The following is a 10676-nucleotide window of genomic DNA, read 5'->3' as shown; positions in this document are numbered from 1 at the left end:
AAAAAAAAAAAAAAAAAAAAAAAAAAAAAAGAATTGTATACTTTAAATGGGTGAATTACATGGTATGTGAGTTATATTTCAATAAATCTGTTAAAAAACAAAAAAAGGAAAAAAAATAAAAGGCAGATGTCCTGCCTGTAGTGTTTCTTGGGATGCAATTGCACCTGTAACCAAAAGAGGATCACATCCGTCCTTGTCCCTAATTTCTACTTCACTCAGAAATATCTGTCACGTAGATCTCTAAGTTACAAATTCAATTTGATAAACACATGTCGTATTCTAAGTTCACCCAGCATACCAATAGTTGCTGGGTACTTATGTATCAGGCTCTGGGCAGGGCACTAACCTCAGAGTGGGGGAGTCTGGTGAGACTGAGAAATGATTATAGTACAACAATGGGAGTGTCCTTATAAAGGGAAGCAGCATAGCGCAGAATGGGCCCACAGAGGAAGGGTCCTAGTTCTGCCAAAGAAGGCTTTGGTTTAAGACTTTGGAGAAAGTGGCCAGGTGCAGTGGCTCATACCTGTAAACCCAGCACTTTGGGAGGTCAGGAGTTTGAGACCAGCCTAGACAAAATGGTGAAATCCCATTTCTGCAAAAATACAAAAATTAGCAAGGCATGGTGGCACACGTCTTTAAATCCCAGCTACTCTGGAGGCTGAGGCACAAGAATTGCTTGAACTGGGGAGGTTGCAGTGAGCCAAGATCATGCCATTGTACTCCAGCCTCGGTGGCAGAGGGAGACTTTGTATGAAAAATAAGAAAATAAAACTTGGGGCTATGTGCAGTGGCTCAAGCCTGTAATCTCAGCACTTTGGGAGGCCGAGGCGGGCGGATCACCTGAGGTCAGTAGTTCGAGACCATCCTGGCCAACATGGTGAAACCCCATCTCTACTAAAAGTACAAAAATTAGCCAGGTGTGGGGGTGGGTACCCACAATCCCAGCTACTCAGGAGGCTGAGGCAGAATTGCTTGAACCCTGGAGGCGGAGGTTGCACTGAGCCGAAATTGTGCCACTGCACTCCAGCCTGGCTGACAAGAGCAAGACTCAGTCTCAAAATAAATAAATAAATTAATTAATTAATTTTTTTAAAAAAAGGCAGGACTCGGTGGCTCATGCCTGTAATCCCAGCACTTTGGGAAGCCGAGGTAGGCGGCTCGTGAGGTCAGGAGTTCAAGACCCACCTGACCAACATAGTGAAACTCCGTCTCTACTAAAAATATAAAAATTAGCTGAGTCCTGGTGGCTCGCGTCTATAATCCCAACTACTCAGGAGGCTGAGGCAGGAGAACTGCTTGAACCTGGGAGGAGGAGGTTGTAGTGAGCTGAGATTGCGCCACTGCACTCCAGCCTGGGCCACAGAGTGAGACTCTCTCAAATAAATAAATAAAAATAAAAAATAAAACTTGGGAGATATCCACTGTTGTTTTTAAACTCTTATGCATATACTTAATTTTCAAGATTATATGACCAAACTGGAAAATGATAAATACCAAAAAAAACCTCTATTTTTGCAAAGATTTTATTAATAAAATATAAATTAAAAAGATGGAAAGCCATATTCCATTTATTTTCACTGATGGAGATGATGCCAAGCACTTGAAACTTTTTACATGTCTTCAAAGAAAGCTTTTTGGAGATCTCATCCTTACCCCACAATCTTTTAAAATCCCTTCCCTAGCAACCCAACACCTAAGTTTCAGAACATGACTGAAAACACCAACATGATTCCACCGTTCATCTAATCCCACCTGAATTTTGTCTTAACTTAGGTTTAACCTTATTGGGGACTGAAATGATTTATTTGAGATAAACCGAAGCCAGTTTAAAAATTACTCAGATAATAGTAGTAACTAAGATGTGCATAGTTCCCTTTTCAGCAGAAGCCCTAGGGTACGACCAGCCGATAAGGCGAGTCAGTCTTTCAAGTGTTGACATCTTCATCTCCAGCCCGGCCCCTTATGAAGTGAGGGGAGTTTCCACTGAAGTCAGTCAGTAAGCTCCTTGAGCCAAGTATTCCCAAATGCTACTTACTGGAGGTATAAAAATGACAGTAACTTTTCTCAGGGCCATTTCACAATCTTACACCAGAAGCCATATGGTATAGTTTATGGAGTCTATCTTGTTTTAGAATGAATCTTGTGGGATTCATTCTACACAAATGATAATGCTCAAAAACCCAGAGGTAACGGTGCTCAATGAATTACTTTTTGCAATAACTAAAAACTGAAAACCACCTGTACGCTCAACATCAGAGAGAAACAACATTAAGTAAATCACAGTCCAGTCAAAGCCAATGCCAGAAGCCAGAGATGGATGCCGTAGTCAACCTGGCACACAGAAATGTGCAGTCTAGTGTGGCCAATAAAAAGGATGTAGAAAAACACTTAAAGCCACGGGTAATACATGTGATGTAATATTAAGAGAAAGAGCCCGAAGGTTGAGGCTGCAACAGTCAGCCAAGATCTTGCCACTGCCTTCCAGCCTGGGCGACAGAGCGAGACCCTGTCTCAAAGTAGAGAGAGTGAGAGAGCATGTTTCTGCACTTTACGACGCAGATTCTGCAAAAATAAGCCCTGATCATATTACAAGGAAAACCCATCTGGAAGAAAATACACCTTCATGTTAACCCGGCTTGTCTCTGGGGAGCAGGAGCATGGCTGCTTTGCTTGTTTCCTTGTTGCTTTCTGTTCCACGTTTTCGACAGCGACAAGTATTATGTCTAAAGTTAGCGACCAGGCTGTAGGCGGGTGCGGCGGGTCGCGGGGCCGGGCCTGGCCAAGCAGGGACGCTCCCGCACCGCCCTGGGCTGGCCCCGCGCCCTGCCGCACCCTCACCTCTGCCCGCGCTCAGCGGGAGCCGAGTGCCGTCCCGAGGCCTGGGATCACCGGCGGGCCGGCTGGAAGCGTCCGGAACTCACCCGCGCCTCACCCGCCTGGGTCTCACCGACCGCGAAGACACCGCCCGCCGCCGCCGCTCAGAGATGGCCGCCGCCGGCGCAGCAGGGCCGAGGGCGCGGGGACGCCGGGGTCTGCGCGCAGGGGCTTCCGGGGTGCGGAGCCGGCAGGCCCGGGGCGTCCAGGTGGGCGCAGGCGCGACCCCGACCCCACCCGGGCTGCTGCCTCACCTGTGCGCCGTGGGCTGCGGGAGGCTCTGGGGGCGGTCGCACCAAACAACCGGTTGGTTCCGACTCGGCTACGTAGGCCGCATGGCTTTGCTCCCCTCGCCGAGAAACCCGCGCAGCCGGCGCGGAGGCTGAAAGCTCTGCAGGCGCGACTACCAAACACGCCGACTGTTTGTCGCGCCTCTGGTCCCCTGGGGCGCCCAGCGCTGGAGGCCACCCTTCCCCCTCCACGGACGCAACCCCGGTCCGCAGCCTTAGCCCAAACCCTCCGCTCACAGGCCTTCCTCAGCCCCCATCCAGGACATCACCAAGTCCTGCACTGCGTCTAGTCTTCCCACCAGCAAGGAAAGATGGGTAGGAGCCAGCCGCAGGCCCCGCGCTGGGACAGACGCGGCGACAACCTGGCGGGCAAAAACAGCCCTGTGCCTGCTCTGCAGCTATGGGGAAGGGAAACCTGGTCATGGCAACTATGGCATTCGCTCCTTAAAACTTCTTTATGGAGTCTCATTCCTTCTTTAAAGACCCAAACTACTTAAGGTGGGCAGGAAGCCCCCATGTGTGATCTAGCCCCTGCCTGCTTGGCTTCATTTAGGTCGTTAAAGGATGCAAGTTTCTTCTCACCCAGGGCCTCGGCAAATGCTCTTCCCTCTGCTAGGACACTTCTCACCTCTCCCCTGTTGTGAGTGTTTGTATATCATTTCTTAGGTTACACTATCCTGGCCCACAAGACTTGCAGCATTGCTGGGTGTGGTGGGTCATGCCTATAATTACGGCATTTTGGGAGGCAGGTGGGAGGATCGCTTGAGCCCAGGAGTTCAAGACCAGCCTGGGCAACATGATAAGACCCCATCAAAAAAAAAAAAAAAAAAAAAAGAGAGAGAGAGAGAAAGAAGGAAAGAAAAAAAAAATTAGCCAGGCATGTTGGCTCAGGCCTGTGATCCCAGCTACTTGGGACGCTTAGGTAGGAGAGTCGCTTAGCCCAGGAAGGAACGTCGAGGCTGCAGTGAGCTGTGATTGCACCACTACACTCCAGCCTAGGCAAAGAGTGAGACCTGGTTTCATTTAAAACAGAACAAAACAAAACAAAACACAAGAAACAGCCGGGCTCAGTGGCTCACACCTGTAATCCCAGCACTTTGGGAGGCCAAGGCAGTCGCATCACCTGAGATCAGGAGTTTGAGACCAGCCTGGCCAACATGGTGAAACCCCGTCTCTACTAAAAATACAAAAATTAGCCAGGCGTGGTAGTGTGTCTGTAATTCCAGCTACTCAGGAGGCTGAGGCAGGAGAATCAGTTGACGTTGAGAGGCGGAGTGTGTGGTGGGCCGAGATTACCTCGCTGCACTCCAGGCTGGGCAACAGAGAGAGACTTCATCTCAAAAACAAAACCAAAAAACACACAGAGACTTGCAGCATCAGGGCTTCTTCCTAGCCTCTTTCAAGGTGTGCAATAACTTGTGTAATGTTTGCTTAATGTGTAACATAGCAGTAGACTGAAATCCATGAAGGCAGAGACCATGGCCGCTTGGCTCTCATTCTTGTATTTCTCACATCTGCACCGTGCAGGCCCATATTAACTTTGGTAAATATTTATTGAATGAATGAATAATGAAGAGCAGGCCTGGGTAGTGTCTTTGGTGGCCTTGATTTTCACTTTCAGAAGGAGACAGTGTTGCCTACAGAGAGCAAGCAAAGTTGTTGAGTGGTCCCTGTGAAGTGTAGGCCCAACCATAGAATAGAAACAAGTGAAGGGATTCTGGAAGGCTCTGAGAGTCCAGTATATTTAGGGGCTGCTATGGTTTGAATGCTGGTATCTCCCCAAAATTCATATGTTGAAACCTAACTCACAACACATTCATATTAAAAGAGTGGGTCCTTTGTGGGTGAAATTAGTGCCCTTGTGAAAGAGGCTTGAGGGAGCCTCTTTGACCTTTCTGCCATGTGAGGATGTACTGAGAAGACGCCATCTTTGAAGCACAGAACAAGCCCTCAGCAGACTATGACTCAGCTGGAGCCTTGATATTGGATGTCCCAGCCTCCAGAACTGTGAGCAATATATTTCTGCTGTTTATAAATTACCCAGTCTAAGTTCTTTTTTCTTTTTTTTTTTTTTTTTTGAGACAGGGTTTTACTTCAGGCTGGAGTGCAGTGGCATGATCACAGCTCACTACAGCCATGATATATGTCTTGGGCTCAAGTGATCCTCCTACCTTAGCCTCTCAAGGAGCTGGGACAATAGGTGCATACCACCACACCTAGCTAATATTTAAAATTTTTTTTTGTAGAGAGAGGATCTCACTAGGTTGCCCAGACTGGTCTCAAATTCCTGGGCTCAGTTCTCCCACCTTGGCCTCCCAAAGTGCTGGGATTATAGGCAAGAGTAACTGCACCCAGCCTTTCTTCTTCTTCTTCTTCTTCTCCTCCTCCTCCTCCTCCTCCTCCTCCTCCTTCTTCTTCTTCCTCTTCTTTTTCTTCTTCTCTCTTTCTTCTTTCTTCTTCTTCTTCTTCCTTCTTCTTCTTTCTTCTTTTTTTTTTTTGAGACAGAGTCCACCCAGGCTGGAGCCTTGGGTAGGCATTTTCCGGGGCTTCTGAAAAAGAGAATGCTTCCCCTTTTCCTTTGGATTCCCAATAGAGGAACATGAGCCCAGGGAGGGTTTTTGAGTTAAAGTCTCACTGCAACCACTGTTTCCCGGGTTCAAGCAATTCTCCTGCCTCAGCCTCCTGAGTAGCTGGGACTACAGGCACGTACAACCACGCCCAGCTAATTTTTGTATTTTTAGTACAGATGGGTTTTCTCCATGTTGTCTGGGCTGGTCTCAAACTCCCGACCTCAGGTGATCCACCCACCTTGGCCTCCCAAAGTGCTGGGATTATAGGTGTGAGCCACCGCACCCGGCCTTTTCAAGTATTTTGTTATAGCAGCCAAAATAGACTAAGATAGGGACATTCAGGCCATATAGTATAATTTCTTTCTGCATCTTTATGTTAATGTAAAGAAAGACTGCTTCACCTTTGGGGTTTGTAGGGTAGATGCAGTTTCTAGATCCTAAGCAAGTATGTGAGAGAAAGTAGTTAAGAGACAGCAGGGAATAACCTATTGATGGGGTTAACCAGTTTGCAAAGTGATAAAGACTGATTACTAAGCAAATTATGATACAGGAATTCTGCTTAGTAAGCACTGCTTTCTTGTTTGCTACCCTGTACTGAAAGCTCCCTGAAGACAAATATTTCATATTTGTGTTTTCTTCTACATCAGTGTTTTTTGTCTCTCTCTCTCTTTTTTTTTTTCTTTTGTTTTTGAGACCTGGGTTTCATTCTGTCACCCAGGTTGGAGTGCAGTGGCTTGATCATAACTCACTGCAGCCTCGAGCTCCTGGCCTCAAGCAATCCTCCTGCCTCAGCCTCCCAAGTTGTTGGGATTATAGACATGAACCACTACCCCCAGCTGCTGCAGCAGTATTTTTGAACAGAGAGTTTACAGCAAATGATTGTTGAAATAATGAATTGGGGGGAAAGGTAAAAGGCTCCAGAGTGGAAATTCCCAGAGATGAGAATTAGCTAGCTGATTTCTCCTATTCTTTATTTCTTCTGAGAAATACTCCTGAGTTGCTGGGTTAGAACCAGGAGACCCTTGTTGGGGAGCAGCTCAAATACCTTATTTAATGAAGGATGTTTTCTTATAAAACTTGAGGAATCTGGATATCTTTTACAAGACCAATAAGGTGTAATTTATTAAATGCTTCTTATGTGACTTGTATACCATTGCCTCTAGTTCTCACAACAGACCAGTGATTCTGTTTACCTCCTTTTACAAAGACACTCAAAGTCCTTCAGAAGTTGCAGGGCTGAGATGGGGAGCCAGGCCTGTGGGATTGGAAAAGTTAATGTTAATGGAGCCTGTTATTAGAAAAGTATTGATTGTGCTTGAAGAAAAATCTGGACCTACTCTTAGAGGCCTTGGGAACCCCTCTTCCCAGAGGTCTCAGAGTACAGCAGAGTCTGGCCTGCCCATGAGGTATAACCAACTCTGCCCAGAAAAGGCCAGGCAGTCCACGATTCCTGCATTGGCTTGTTCTGTGCCACTGTTTGCTCTCTGGGAATAGTTTCTGGAATACTTGGAATTGAGGAACATACCAGTTTGGACTGCATTTTCTACCTATCTATTCTACAGACCCAGTACATCTGAGATAGCGTCTTAGTTTGTTTTCATGCTGCTGATAAAGACATACTCGAAACTAGGAACAAAAAGGTTTAACTGGACCTACAGTTCCATATGGCAGGGGAGGCCTCAGAATCATAGCAGGAGTCGAAAGGCACTTCTTACGTGGTGGCGGCAAGAGAAAAGGAGGAAGAAGCAAAAGCAGAAACCCCTGATAAACCCATCAGATCTCGTGAGACTTACTCACTATCACGAGAATAGCATGGGAAAGACCAGCCTCCATGATTCAATTACCTTCTCCTAGATCCCTCCCACAACATGTGGAAATTCTGGGAGATATAATTCAGTTGAGGTTTGAATGGGGACACAGCCAAATCATATCATTCCACCCTTGGCCCCTCCAAGTCTTATGTCCTCACATTTCAAAACCAGTTATGCCTTCCCAACAGTCCCCCAAAGTCTGAACTCATTTCAGAATTAATCTGAAAGTCCAGTCCAAAGTCTCATCTGAGACAAGGCAAGTCCCTTCTGCCTATGAGCCTGTAAACAAAAGCAAGCTAGTTACTTCCTAGATACAATAGGGATACAGGTATTGGGTAAATACAGTTGTTCCAAATGGGAGTAATTGGCCAAAACAAAGGGTTTACAGGACCCATGCAAGTCTGAAATCCAGCAGAGCAGTCAAATTTTAAAGCTCCAAAATGATCTCTTTTGACTCCAGGTCCCACATCCAGGTCACGCTGATGCAAAAGGTGGGTACCCATGGTCTTCAGTTGCTCTGCCCTGTGGCTTTACAGGGTACACCTCCCTCCCAACTGCTTTCATGGCTGGCATTGAATGTCTGTGGCTTTTCCAGGCTCACGGCACAAGCTGACAGTGGACCTACCATTCTGGGGTCTGGAGGATGGTGGCCCTCTTCTCACAGCTCCACTAGGCAGTGTCCCAGTAGAGCCTCTGTGTGGGGGCTCCCACCCTACATTTCCTTTCTGCATGGCCCTAGCAGAGGTTCTCCATGAAGACCTCACCCCTGCAGCAGACTTTTGCCTGGGCACCCAGACTTTTCTCTACATCCTCTGAAATCTAGGCAGAGGTTCCCAAACCTGAATTCTTCTGTGTACCCCCACAAGCTCAACACCACATGGAAGCTGCCAAGGCTGGAGGCTTCCACCCTCTGAAGTCACAGCCTGAGTTGCACATTGGCCCCTTTCAGCCAATGTGCAGATGGGACACAGGGTACCAAGTCCCTAGGCTGCATACAGCATGGGTTCCCTGGGCCCGCCCACAAAACCACTTTTTCCTCCTGGGCCTCTGGGCCTGTGATGGGAGGGGCTGTTGTGAGGGTCGGTGACATGCCCTGGAGACATTTTCCCCATGGTCTTGGGGATGAACATTAGGCTCCTTGCTATTTATGCAAATTTCTGTAGCTGGCTTGAATTTCTCCCCAGAAAATGGGTTTTTCTTTTCTACTGCATCATCAGGCTGCAAATTTTCTGAACTTTTATGCTCTGTTTCCCTTCTAAAAGGGAATGCTTTGAACAGCACCCAAGTCACATTTTGAATGCTCTGCTTATCTCCAACCAGATACTCTAAATCATCTCTCTCAAGTTCAAAGTTCCACAAATCTCTAGAGCAAGGGCAAACTGCCACAAGTCTCTTTGCTAAAACATAACAAGAGCTACTTTTGCTTCAGTTCCCAAGTTCCTCATCTCCATCTGAGCCCACCTCAGCCTGGACTTTATTGTTCATATCACTATCAGCATTCTTGTCAAAGCCATTCAACAAATTCCTAGGAGTTTCTAAACTTTCCCACATTTTCCTGTCTTCTTCTGAGCCCTCCAAACTGTTGCAGCCTCTGTCTGTTACCCAGTTCCAAAGTTGCTTCCAAATTTTTGGGTATCTTTTCAGCAACATCCCATTCTACTGGTACCAATTTACTGTATTAGTTCGTTTTCACACTGCTGATAAAGACATACCCAAAACTGGGAACAAAAAGAGGCTTAATTGGACTTACAGTTCCACGTGGCTAGGGAGGCCTCAGAATCATGGAGGAAGACAAAAGGTACTTCTTACATGTCGGCAACAAGAGAAAATGAGGAAGAAGCAAAAGCAGATACTCCTAATAAACTTGTGAGACTTATTCACTGTGACGAGAATAGCATGGCAAAGACCGGCCCCCATGATCAATTACCTCCCACTAGGTCTCTCCCACAACACATAGAAATTTTGGAAGATACAATTCAGTCGAGATTTGAATGGAGACACAGCCAAACCATATCAGCTAGGAATAGTCACTTGTTACCTGCCAGGCTGTACTGTTATGGAGAGAAACAAAGTCTGAACAGGACGTTGTGGCAGGTATTGAACCTGAGTATAAAGTGTACTTATTCAGGCTGATCCTACTTTTGCCTGTCATCTCACTCTCACATTGCTACCTTGTTTCCCAGGAAGTACCTAGATGCTGTTCTGACTTCATAAACTGCCTTTCAGCAACTCCCCCATAGACACCACAGATTTATTTTAAGAGAGCAGCTAAAAACACTTGCCTTCACAATAATCCATGTTTTCATTGGGCCTCCTTCTGAAAAGGGAATTGTTAATGGATTGATTTTCTTTCTTTCTCTCTTTCTTTCTCCCATCCTCCTCCTCCTCCTCTTTCTTCTCCTTTCTTCTTTCTACTTCCTTTCTTATTCCCTCCTCCTCCTTCTTTTCCTCCTCCCCCTCCTCCTCCTCCTTCTTTTTCTTTTCTTCTTCTTCCTTTCTTCCTCTTCTTCACAGGCTATATTGCTCAGGCTAGTCTTGAATTCCTGGGCTCAAGCAATCCTGTCTCTGCCTCCCAAGTAGCTGGGACTGTAGGCCTGCACCACCTCCCTTAGCTTGTTGATTTTCCAAGCTTATTTTTTAAACAGCATGGAGACTAAAATAAAAAGGAAAAGTTAATCTAATATCTACAAATTTAACATTTTCCATGTGCCCTTTCAGCATTGGTCTAGCATGACTATTGGCTATGTTTTCAGGGAAGAGGAATTAGCACTTCAGAAACAAGCCCAGGGTCCAGGATTCTGGCTGCTGGGCCAGCCTTAGAGGGTCGTATGTCAGAATCAGTGCCAGGAAACACAGTCTCCCACTGCTGTCCAGGCTGCCGCTGCTTAGGCACCTCTCTCTCAGCATAAGGAGGCTGTGGCTGTCTCTACAAAAATATAGAAGAGGAACAAGCAGCAAACTAAGGTGACTGTGTAGCACTTCAGAAAAGCTTGGACACTTTCAGGAGAAAATAGGTATTAGTCTGAGTCATCTGCAGAGTGGAATTAATAGTACAGCCTTTTTTTTTTTTTTTTGAGACGGAGTTTCTTTCTTGTTACCCAGGCTGGAGTGCAATGGCGCGATCTCAGCTC

The 10676-nt window shown here is 46.6% G+C and overlaps 1 protein-coding gene across 5 annotated transcripts in view; it reads right to left on the bottom strand.

The window, feature by feature from the left end:
* FAIM (Fas apoptotic inhibitory molecule) overlaps positions 1–3508 on the bottom strand; it is a 19988-nt gene extending 16480 nt beyond the window's left edge. The window contains exon 1 of one of the 5 annotated variants that reach the window (XM_037736818.1): positions 3129–3508. The gene's annotated coding sequence lies outside the window, so the exon portion shown is untranslated. The other 4 variants (XM_017523689.2, XM_017523688.2, XM_017523690.1 and 1 more) reach the window with 4 other exon arrangements.
* Positions 3509–10676: the final 7168 nt, after the last annotated feature.

This window comes from Cebus imitator, unplaced genomic scaffold (assembly GCF_001604975.1).
Source record: "Cebus imitator isolate Cc_AM_T3 unplaced genomic scaffold, Cebus_imitator-1.0 Scaffold30, whole genome shotgun sequence".
In the NCBI taxonomy this organism is placed as follows: domain Eukaryota; kingdom Metazoa; phylum Chordata; class Mammalia; order Primates; family Cebidae; genus Cebus; species Cebus imitator.
Note: the sequence above shows the minus strand (reverse complement) of the source record. Positions and strands in the feature narration are given on the sequence as shown.